The 12253-nt window shown below is 36.5% G+C and overlaps 1 protein-coding gene across 1 annotated transcript in view; it reads right to left on the bottom strand.

Moving 5' to 3' along the window:
- Positions 1-11715, bottom strand: part of LOC134839903 (ER lumen protein-retaining receptor 2-like) — a 57004-nt gene extending 45289 nt beyond the window's left edge. Inside the window, exon 1 of the mRNA XM_063855531.1 lies at positions 11706-11715. The gene's annotated coding sequence lies outside the window, so the exon portion shown is untranslated. The remainder of the gene's footprint in view (positions 1-11705) is intronic.
- Positions 11716-12253: the final 538 nt, after the last annotated feature.

Raw genomic sequence — 12253 nt, 5'->3', positions numbered from 1 at the left:
TGTTAATTTCAGATGAATCATCATGAAACTCACATTATCTCAACAGATTTGGCAGAACGGTATTAAAAAATTCAGTAACTCCAGACATTTAGACATCAAAGCTCGAATTAGCACCAGTAATGCGATTACCGTAGATAGGTAACGAGCAAGAATTTTGTGATACTGAAATTGAGTAGTTTAAAAGATCGATTAATTGGAAGCCTCCCCAATCGAGTAGAATAATGGTTCACATGAAGTTCTTGCTTTGTTGTCTGATGTTCTACACCCAATCGTTGATTTCTCTATGAGAAACAAAGACAACTCTTTTCAAGTAACTTATGCAGGCTTAATGCAGGCTTTTCAAGTAACTTATGCGAAAGGCAATCGAACTCATGGTCGTATTTTGAGCTTTTTTCACCGCAATTGTAGAATCGGATCTTCTGAGATCCAACTAATTAGTTGTGATTTGCAGTGGTTCGAAAGTTAAGTAAAAATGTTTAGGCTGCTAGCTCAAAGGTCGTAGCGCGTTCGTTGAACCTCAAACAGACTAAAAGTCATCTGGATACGTCGAGATTGTAAAAACTACGTAGAAATAAGGAATCTGATGCCAGCCAGGCGTAGAAAAGGGCTTTTTCAGCTATCCGTCGCTGTGTAAATTTCGGGAAAATGTTACATAGGTGTTTTTATGACGCTCCTGGGTGGGCCTGCTTAATTCAATTGACCATCATCATCAGCAAACGCTTGAGCGATGAAGTCTTCGTTCCGAGCAGATGCTCGAATAGATGGCTTTATTTTCTTCAATTGGACTAATGGGTGTGTTTATAACCACTGACCAGCTCGATTTAGCTTTTTAACGCAGTTGAGACCTAAAAACTGTGGGAGTCAGAGGGTTAGCTGATTGGGAAGTCTTGAAACTTTTTCTTGCAACAATCAAAGAAAAAAAACAACTAACAAAGTTTGGTAATATTAACAAAGCTGTTAGACATCCAAAAAAGACAAAAACGAAAACATCCAAAAACGAAACAGAACAGAATATTTTAACAAAATGAGAAAGACCAAAAACATTGATAAAAAACATGAAAAGACAGTTTTTCTATTGTTTCCCGTCAAGAGTCAGTTCGGTTTTCCTAATTGTTTTTATTTTCAAATCATTTTATATCCTTACTGATTGACAAATCAAGTCTTTTGTTTGTGTGTTAAATTCCCTTACTAGAGTAGTGTTCGATTATTTAAGAACGTTATTGAAAGAATTGCATGCGGCCGATGGGTAGTGCGGTAACCGGATAGACTAGCTGCTCCTTTGGGCATCCATAAATCGTTTTTAGTGTCGTTCGGGTACTATTCCTATGAATTTAGGCTGGTAAAAGGTCTTTTCGGATCGGGCCCTCTATACCTCCATAGGGTGCAAAATTCGAGTTAAGGGGCTGAATTCGAATATTTAGGTTGGAAGGAGGAGTAAAAGTAACTATCGACTAAAAAAAACATTTTATCAATCTTAACATTCTCAATTAGTTATCTCCCCTCTTAGACTCGAAAAAATCCTTTTTGGTAAAAAAAGCAGTATTTAGAAACGAAAACGTTCGAAATTCTGGTTTTTGCCTATGAGGAAAAAAGTATCTGCGCAGTTGAATTTTTTGTGATTTTTAAACGTCGTTGAATTTTTTGGTGATTTTAAAAATAATTCAATCTTTTTAAAAAGTCGAATTTTCCACTTTCTTGCGATAAAACGAAAAAAATTGTGCACTGTAAGGTTGATAGTAAAACGAGTTTGATTCAAAAACCAGTTTAAAGGCAACTATCTCTGTAGTTCTGTGATTTGAAAAAGAGACGTTGAAGTTCAAAAAAAAGGATTTGGAGGATCCATATCTGATAATTTACGGCCAAAGTTTGGTAACACCTCATTCGTAGATTTTTATTGAGCTAATCAAGAATTAAACAGGGCTGCTCAGCTTGTCTTGAGTAATTTTGAGCGTTTATGTGAGAACTGTGACAGATTTTTTCCGAAAACCAATTTAGGTAGTCGAAAAAGTTAAACTAGCAAAAACGTTTTTCTTTTAAATACTGATAGGCTCCAGGGTCAATCGGAATAAACTTTGAACCAAAATTTGACATTTTTATATCTTCTTAACCAGTAATTGTTTTTAGATTATGAGGCTAAAAAGTTCTACAAAAATTCACGACTCGGAGGGTTCAAAATTGAGCTACCCTCCGGATCAACAAGATTATTTTGTACAAAATATATTTTTCTCCAACAAAGAAACTTGACTAATCCAATTAAACTTGTTTTAATTGATGTAGACGCCATCGGAAGCATTTAGCGTTTGAAACCACTTACTTCGTAAAAATTCAAGTACCCTCTGAACACCAACCGAAAACGAAATAAGCACCTTAAACCCCGTCTGTAGTGCTGGTACGCTCCAAAGAGAGACCCTCGGAAGCAACGGTAGCTTGTTTAAAAAAAAACATTTTGACTACAGACGGGGGCTTCTCAGTCATAAAAAAGAAGTTTCATGGAACTTGGTGTACTCTCTAATCACTCTCAAAAACTTAATTAGAGCCTTAAAATCCATCCCGAAGGCTGTGAACCTTCCGAAGAGGAACACTCCGAAGCAGAACTTTAGCCCCTAATGAGAGCTTTCTCTGTTCATAAGTAGCATGAGAAGGAAGTTCTTCAAGTTCTTCAACTCGGGATGCAAGATCTTTTATTTTCAAAGGTGTAAGTAAACTTTTATGGAAAATATATTAGGGTGTAGAAAATATGAGAATAGCTCAATGGCCGAGAAATTCATTATTCTGATCACTGGTCATGTCTTGAAAGTCTGAAGAAGACTTTTTTCAAGTAAGATAAAAAAAATTGAGAATACATCAGTGAAATTCGATAACAACCTATTACAGTTTTCTGCTATTTTTTGATTTTATGCATAAAATTGAAAATCAACACATTTTTTCTATGATATAAGAAACGGATATCACTGTATAATAAGTTTATAACAGATTTTGGCTATTAATTATTTTTGTAAGCCTCAATCTTGACCTTTATTTTGACAGATTCAGAGTTATTCTAGAGTTCTGACTAAATATAATAGTTTTTGTTTGGTTTTTTCTGTGAAAAACAGAGTCTAGTCTAGGTTATTTTAAGATCATTTATCCACGGGGGAAAGGACCAACACAAGAGCTGTACAGCTCATCATGGCGAACCGCTGTTGAGCCCCTGTTTAAGAACTAATTGCAATTATTATTTTTTTGTTATTGTTATTTTTCTGGACTGGGTAATGTTGCTTCACCCTCAAGCAACGAGCACGGATCATGGTGGGCCTCGAACATCCGACCTTTCGATTGAGAGGCGGAGATGTAACCACTTCACCACCGCTCCACAGATTATAAACAAAACAGCCCAATTTTCAAGTAATTAATAGTAACTGGAGTTCTGAACTTAGGACCGATGGCACAATCATAAATTATGATACAAACTTCTTCTATAAGCTAAAAACTTTTCCTTGAATGAAAGTTAGATCTTAACAATTTTCTAGAAAAAAAAAGAGTTGTAAGTCTCATTTTTTGCTCCTTCTATCGAGTTTTGCCATTACTTAATTGTTATCCATTAAAGAAATACGTGAAAAAAACCCATAGTAAAGAGGTTTTTACACGCGCTCTAATTTCGACAACTTGCCGTTTGGGATAAGGAATAACACTTCAGATTGTACTACAAAAACTATTTTTTTACGAGCGCTTTGATATGATAATTTTTTGATGAAATTAGGAAAAAACTTTAGATTGAAGTGTTTTTCATTTTTTTGTGTGTTTTCGACGCAAAATCAAATACTTCAATAACTGTCACTGGGTCGAGTGATATAAATTATGCAATTTTTTTTTGTGATTCGAACGACATTAGAGAATGTTTTTTAAAAATGTGTCCAGAAAAACCGGTTTTATATTTTCGATTTCTGGTCTAATTTTGAGCAAATAAGAAAAACGAGCAGGTCTTTTTTGTTTCTCAAACAAAAATAAACATCAAAACAAAAGTAATCATCGTAATGAAGGGAGTGATTTCTTATATTAAAGCCTTTTCAGCCCTGATTTGAACGACATTCCAGTTTTTTGAGTTTTATTTAATTTGTTGCTAGTAAAGCGAGCTAGCAAGCTTAATAAAGAAAGATACGCCTTGAAACTTAGTTTAACTCAGGTGAAAAAAGTTTTTGAAGTTTTTGAACACCATTTGGAAATAAAAAACGTCCAAAATTGAAATCATTTTTTCAATTTTTTTAAATTAGAAAATTGAAATTACCTTTTATGAAATTTTTCAAATATTGTAATTTTTTGACAAAACGCGCTGCCCTGTTTGACGAAGCTTGACTGTCGTTTATGACTATGTTCCAGGTCAAATACTGTCATCCCACCTCGCTCAAAAAACAATTTTAATTTGAAAAAAAAAACACGAAAAAAAATTGTTTATTTATTTTGTTTAAAAATATGGTCGGATCACTCTGTTTTGCTTGTGGTTACTTTGCGTGAAAAGAGAGTCTGGTCCAGTTTATAAACAAAAAAAGCATTTGTTAACTAAATCAGCGGATGTCACCTTTAGTATTTTGGTAACACAACACCGAATGAATTCAATATTTGTAGTCAATGGGTTGAGAGTGTATGGAAAGACAACACAAAGCATATCGCCAATTTAGTTCAGTATTTGGGATTGCGTCAACCCGAAATACTGATTTTGGAAGCTTAACGCCGAATACATTCAATATTTGTAGTCATTGGCTTGATAGTGTTTGGAAACACAACGCAGAGCATATCGCAGAATAAGGTCAGTACTTAGGATTGCATCAGTATTTGGGATCGAAGTTCAGATCAAAATAAGTCGGTATTTGGGATCGGTAGGTCATTATTTGGGATCGAAGTTCAATAGGTCAGTATTTAGGATCGAAATTGAGATCGAAGTTGACAGGATTTGAGATCAAAGTTGACTGGTAGTTGATCAATGTACTAATTGATTTTTCTTGTGACCAGTGAATAAAAGATATGGTTTTAAACACTATACTACACATATACATACATGTAAACGGAATCGGCAAACAAAACGCGGATTCCACTCACAATTTGCGGATTTCACTTACACAGTTCCGCAACAGCTCAATTTAACAATACAAAGTCCTATTTTTTGTTTGTGGATTCCACAAATTGTTCTGGGTTCCGCAAGTACGGTTGCCGATTCCACAAAATCGCCTACTTTGGAGCAATTTTGAGCGGTACAAGGTCTTAGGTATTTGTTTGTGCAATCCAAAACAGCAAAGAAGCTCAAAGAAAAGTAGCAATGTTGCGGATTCCGCGACAAATCTTATTTTGACCTGTTGCGGAATCCGCTTACACTGCACAGAATGGACAGTTTGGTCTCGTATTTTTTTGATTTTTTATCACTATGTTTTGAGTTTACAATTTGTGTTTATGTAAAGATTTTGTACATTGTGATTATGGCTATCATGGAGTTTTCATATAACAGGAACAAAAGATAATATAGTATTTTTTCACAAGAAATTGCTTCTTCGTAATACGCTGCTGCCTCTTTTTTCGAGAAAGAGTGACATTCGGGAATAATAAAAACTAAAAAAATTTAGAAATTCAATATATCTGTTATCCTTCTAAAATTTTCTTAAACTGAAACTGATTGTCCCGCTAGCAAAAGTTCGCGATATAAGGAAATAAAGTTCTAAGGGAAAACCTAACTATCCAGATGGATCTAAGCGCGGATCGAGATTCCGCTCAAAAAACTGCTCAAGATTTAAACGGTTTGAAAAGTTTTCCATCAAGATGTGAGCGGTTTGAGCGCTTTTTTTTCGGAAAACTGCTCAAACTGCTCAAATCTCGCTATAAAAAACCGCTCAAAAGCCAATCATTTGTTGCGGCGGTTGAACGGTTTTTGAACGGTTTTTAACGCAAGCTTCGGGTGGTTTGTGCGCGCTTTAATAAAAAAGGGCAACAAAAACCATCAAAAGGCCCAAAAAAGCAATGTGGCGCTAAGAAGCAGTTGAAGCACTTTTTATAACTTGAAAAATTATGCTCGAACGTACTCGACCGAAACAAGATAGCTTTGTGCAGTCTAGAGCAAAAAGATTTGCTCGAACGTGCTCGGCTCAAGCAAGATATTTTTCGATTTTCTATACCACAAATAATGTGCTCAACCTTAAAATACCATAACATGCTAGAGTGGTCTCGACCATTGCGACCCAAAACGGGTACCTTGCGACCATTGCGACTCAAAATAGGTACGTTGCGACTTTGCGCGACCGAAGAAGTTTTATGCGACTTTGCGCGACTCAAACAAGATATGTTGCTACTTTGCTCGATCCAAAAAAGGTATGTTGCGACCATTGCGACTCAAAATGGGTATGTTGCGACTTTATGCGAGCGAAATGTTTGCGCGACTTTGCGCGACCCAAAACAGTTATGTTGCGACTTTGCGCGACCGAAGAAGTTTTATGCGACTTTGCGCGACTCAAACAAGATATGTTCCTACTTTGCTCGATCCAAAAAAGGTATGTTGCAACCATTGCGACTCAAAATGGGTATGTTGCGACTTTATGCGAGCGAAATGTTTGCGCGACTTTGCGCGACCCAAAACAGTTATGTTGCGACTTTGCGCAACTCATGATGTTAACGTTAAAAAAATTACTCGACAGTTTTGTTAGAGAATTTCCAAGCCCGCTGTCTTCCCAATTTGAGGTTGTTCGCATAATTTGATGCAAGAAATGAGAGTATTGAGCGGTTTTCATAGACGATTGCGCTCAAAATCTTGCTTCATAATGATTCAACCATTCGCTTACTGTTTAAAATGGGTTCTGACTATGCATTTTTTTCAACCTGTGGATGGCAACAGAGCAACCTTCAAGGTCTGAAAATCAAAATGAATGAACCGAATTCCATTTTACTCAAAACATACTCATGGTCTTATCAAAAATCATTTTTAGTTGTTCTATTGGGTGCAAGTTTTGTTCTAATAATCTTAAGAGTTACCCATTCCTTGCTGTATTTCAGTTGACATCTCTAAGGAAAAACAGGAATGGTTGATTACAGCTTGATTTATTCTTTTCCTGCATACCTGTGATAATATCGCAATTCTTACATCAAATCATGGTTTACTGTAAATATATTTTTTGCTAAACTGGAAGAATTTTTGTGAACATTTTTGCATTTCTGAATGAATTTAGTAATTATCAAAATTTAACTTTTTTTTTCAAATTGCAGTGCGAGTAACTCGTGACCTCTGATTAGAATGAAAATCCCCAGACACTGTCTTCTTTCCATCAAAACCCGCTTTCAGTCTAAGCGTTCTTGTCGATTTTAACCCTTTTAAAGAAAACTTGTCTTGTACATTTTTTCTTGACTGAGTGGTGGCTGCGTGAAAAAATACCTCATCGGTTTCGTTCCGGTTATTGTTTGTCTCACCGTATCCTTTTTTTCGTTCTTCGATGTTCGGCAATTGATGTTTGTTCTTTTGGAATTCTTTAAATCCACATGCTTGTCTTTTTTTCGTTGATTCTCAGTCTCAACTTTGTGCTTGCCACTTTGAGCTTTTGATTTGATTGTATTGACCTTACCACATAGTTCAATGAACTATCTGAATACCACGAGCGATTCCTAAGTTTTGGCTTGTTATACTAGTTTTTGTGTTTTGAATGGATATCGTCCCCCGACTTGTTAGTTCCTGGTCTCTCTAGTTTTGGATATTTCCAACCACCGGTCGCTCTCGGCTTCCTTGTTTGCTTCAGCACGTGCAATCACAGGACATCACCTTCTTGCAAAAAAAGCATGTCGCTCCTCTTATCAAGGATCAGTTCCATTTCAACATGTGGTCTGTGATTAGATAGAGTTAATCGTATCCAAAATTTTGACGAAAAAAAAACGAGAAACTGAACGCTTCAGAGGTCATCTCTAAGTCGTCAGTTGTTATCCCGTTTGAGTCGCAATTTAAGTTAGCCGTCAGTTTTCGCCTAATTTTTCATAGTATCTTATCGTCGCCTCCTCAACTCTAAAAACCCTTGTTGCAACGCAAATGTAAGCAAGAGTATAAATGCATATAAAACCAAACACAAGCTTGAATATGATTGGACCAAAATAAAATAAGAATAAGGACAGTTGACCGAGTGCCCTAGGGACAAGTCTCTCAGGACGGTCAACCGGGTTCGAGTCCCCCCATACGCAGACCTTAAAACATTTAGACCCGAGGGGCTATAGACCAATTTGACCGTTTTTTACTGTTTTTTGATTCTAATTCGGTTCGGCCTTGATTAAGGCTGACCGCAAAAAAGAGCAATTTGTCTCAAGGACATTTTGCCGGTTATTGTGGCTAGCTTGCGCCGATTTGTACTGTTTTCAGAGCAGATGAAAAAAATGTTTTATTAAGTTATGAATATGATCGATAGAAAATGCCAAAATGTATTTATTTGCCTGAGTTTTTACCGAGAAATATCTCTTATTAATTTACGGATTTGGATTCAATTATTTTCGTTTGGAGATTATGGCAAAGGACCTCGTTGATAATTAACTTTCTAGAGTTTCCCGGACACGAGAGTTTCCCGGACAAGAGTTTAGTATTGCGACACAAGGGACTCGAGAGACACGACGAGTGTTTTGTTTGGCCGAGTGTTTTATTTGGCCTATTTCAACACGAGAGACACGACGAGTGTTTTATTTGGCCGAAGTATCAAGTTTGCCGTTGGCCCCCGAGTTTCCAGTTGGCCGATTGTCCAGTTGGCCGAGTGTCTAGTTGGCCGATTGTCCAGTTGGTCGAGAGTCCAAATTGCCGAAAGTCGTTATTGTGAGCAGTTAACACAATTGGCCAAAACTGGAAGTGTCCAGTTGGACGAGGAGCCTGTAAGCCGACAGACGACAGAGCAGACAGGCGAAAGAGCAAACTGGTGAAGAGAGGCCTGTTCAGGTGTCCTGATTGTTGACTTTTGGACTTTTGAGCTGTGTTTTTCTCGACACCCGGAATTTAGGATTTTTTCCCGGTGTCGCCAATTTCCAATTAAAAACTGTAAGAAGTTTCGAAAACTTTTAAAACTCTCCATTCGTGCTTTAAATTTATATGCGATGTCATATATGTTAAAATTTTTTCCGCGAGCTAGCAACCGGTAATTTTTCTCAATAGCCAAAATTTTTGGACATTTCCGTTGAACTGAAACATCTTACAGTCGGTACATAGACAAACTGACTTGACATTTTTTCTCGATACCAAAAATTTTGTAGCTTGCGCCGATTTGTACTGTTTTCAGAGCAGATGAAAAAAAGGTTATATTAAGTTATGAATATGATCGATAGAAAATGCCAAAATGTATTTATTGCCTGAGTTTTTTACCGAGAAATATCTCTTATTAATTTACGGATTTGGATTCAATTATTTTCGTTTGGAGATTATGGCAAAGGACCTCGTTGATAATTAACTTTCTAGAGTTTCCCGGACACGAGAGTTTCCCGGACACGAGAGTTTCCCGGACAAGAGTTTAGTATTGCCAATGTCGGTACATAGTCGGTACATAGACAAACTGACTTGACATTTTTTCTCGATACCAAAAATTTTTGGATATATGTGAACGGAATATTAATCCGTGAAATCGGATCATAGACAAGAGGTACTGGACTAGTTTTTGGATTGGTTTACGACTCGAACCTGCTGACCAAAATTTTCCGAAAAATTTTGTGAAAAAAGTCAAAAAAAAATTGCCAAAAAATCCTCAAAACGTCTCTAGAATTCTGCGAAACTGTGCTGTAAGATGACACCAACCTTAGGTTAAGTGGTCTGGTAGCGGAATCTCAGGCCAATTAAGTTGAGTTTTTTCATCCTCAGGTTTATTCCGCGTTTGTTGTTGGAACTTAACCAATTTACCTGATCCCCCTCCCACCTTTGATGAAACTGAAAGCCAGTTCGCTTCAAGTGAATCAAAGCTGTTTCTGCCCGTCAGATTTTTGACTTCGTTGAGTGACAGTAAAGTTCAGTGGTCAGGTACGGTGATATTAAGTGAGTGAAGTTGAACTCTTTCATCCTCCGGTTTACTCCGTGTGTGTTGTTGGAGATCAACCGACCTACTTATTTTTCCAAACCCATTGGTACTTAAGCGTAACGTAGCCGTCGCATAGGTCGCTTAAGTATATGGTATTCATTCTAGGAGCTAGTTCCTTGGATCACGCGCTCCGAAAACTTCCCGCTCCGTCGCGGAAGCTCGTCAAAGACACTTGCTTTACGAAGCCAGGTTTAAGTTTGAAATTTAACGCTAGGGACTCTCAACAATACAGTACTACCTTCATCACTACTTGTCGCACCGTAATGACATTGTAATTTGGCACGACGCCATTTATAACTCGATAAGTAGGTACCGCAGCAACAGTAACCGCAGGCTGAGTAGTGAGCAATTTGTCATTTTGTTATTAAGGTAAAGGACAAACATCTGTGCAATCGTATACTGTAGACGACACGGAACCGAGGATATAGAGGAAAGTTTAGGTTCAACAGATATTCTCGTTCAAACGTCGTCAAAGACTTTATCTCTAAGCGTAAGGCTAAGGACCAGGTACAAAATGAGAAGTACAAAGAGTTTCATTAGCCTCCTTCCCTTGAGTAAAAGACTCTCCTCCTTCTAAGGCGTTATAGCGCTAGTCTTAACATCCATAAGACGCGTATGAAGCGGAACGGCTTACCACTTAAAGCTCGGAAAGCTATAAAAAAAATTAGGCTTCAGGCAGAAGCTTTGAGACGTCAAGTTCCCCCATCTTGTAAACTAATGTTGATATATTAATGTAAAATTAATTACGTATGAAAACAGTATCTCACTTTTTTGATTGTTTTCTATTTTGTGAGCATCCGTAAAGCTTTGTCAATTTCTGAAAAACGTGGACGAAAATTTCCAAAGTAGGATACTCAGGTTATTTCAAAACCGTCTAAATCTAGAAAATCAGCTGCTTAAAGGTCACTCAGTATTACTTGAATAAATTGAGAACAATAGTCGCACCACATAATTTGATAATGCTGTTTACAAATGTAAAAGTAGTAGATGTTGGAGGGAGCTGAAGTGGGGGGGGGGGAGGTGGATGACCCTCATGTACTGACATAGGTTATACAGTATCCGGTCAGCCACCTTTGTATTAAGTTAGGGTGTAGAGTCTACAATGTATAAGGATAGGGAAAACCAATGGTAAGGTTTTATGGTTTGTGTGATGGTAAGATAATGATAAGAAAAACGAAAACTTTTTGGTTTTTGTGCGAAAATGTCTAATTTTTTCGCAAAAATCTCGGCGCGCGTTACCTCATTGGAAACAATTTATTGTTAATTACATGTAGATTGTAGAATTAAGGTTATATTTTTAATCTTTTTGGTGCATGGGGCAGTCAATGGTAAGAGTTTTTGTGCAAAAACTTGGAATTTTTATCAAAAAAACAAATTGAAAAAATTTTCAAAAAACTTCAAAACACGATAAAATTAGCTATTATTTGACCTAATTTATTAGATAATCTTACTTTCCATCTAATTGAAACAATGCTGAAACCTACAGAGACTTCGAAAAAAAATTTTTTGAGAAAAAAATTCAATTACAATGAAAATATATAAATCACTGCATCGTATAGTAAATTTACTGTCATAATTTACACTTAAAAATGAGAAAAACTATTTACATAAAATTAATTATAAAATTCAAAACATGCACATCATGAATTTTATTTAAGTTTGTCTGGTAGAATTTAATAAGAAGAAATGCTGAATAAATTGCGTAAAATCCACACAAATTATCAGTTTTTTGTAGCTTTCGAGGAACCATTAGCCGATACTTTTTTGTTAGAAAGGAACAAGCTGTTCTTTTTCGACCCAAAGAATCAGCAAAATAGTAAGTTTTGTCCAATCGAGCTATCATGATCCAGTGCTCTCCTCTATCAATGCTTGGAGCTGAGTTAACAATTGCAAAAAAAGTGTTTTGTTAGTTGAGGTAGTTTATCAGAGGGGTAAGATCCCATGTACTTGAACCTGAGTTCAGGAATCCTTTCAATGATTTGCAGAAGTGAAAATAAATCCATCTTTGCAACTGTTAGCTGATTTACATCTAAAACAAAAAAATAGAAAGTTTGATATTGTAATTTAAGTTGAAAAAAACTAAAGTTATTAACTTACGCGCATTTAGGTATTGAATCAACAAAGTCCCATACACAAAACTTGTGAACTGGACAATGGTTATTGAACACTGGTTTACAGACTAGGTTGAAAAATTTTCTTGGGTGTTTAATTAAACAGCA

The sequence above is a fragment of the Symsagittifera roscoffensis genome, chromosome 2 (genome assembly GCF_963678635.1).
Source record: "Symsagittifera roscoffensis chromosome 2, txSymRosc1.1, whole genome shotgun sequence".
NCBI lineage: Eukaryota > Metazoa > Xenacoelomorpha > Acoela > Convolutidae > Symsagittifera > Symsagittifera roscoffensis.
This window is presented reverse-complemented; position numbering and strand designations above follow the sequence as displayed.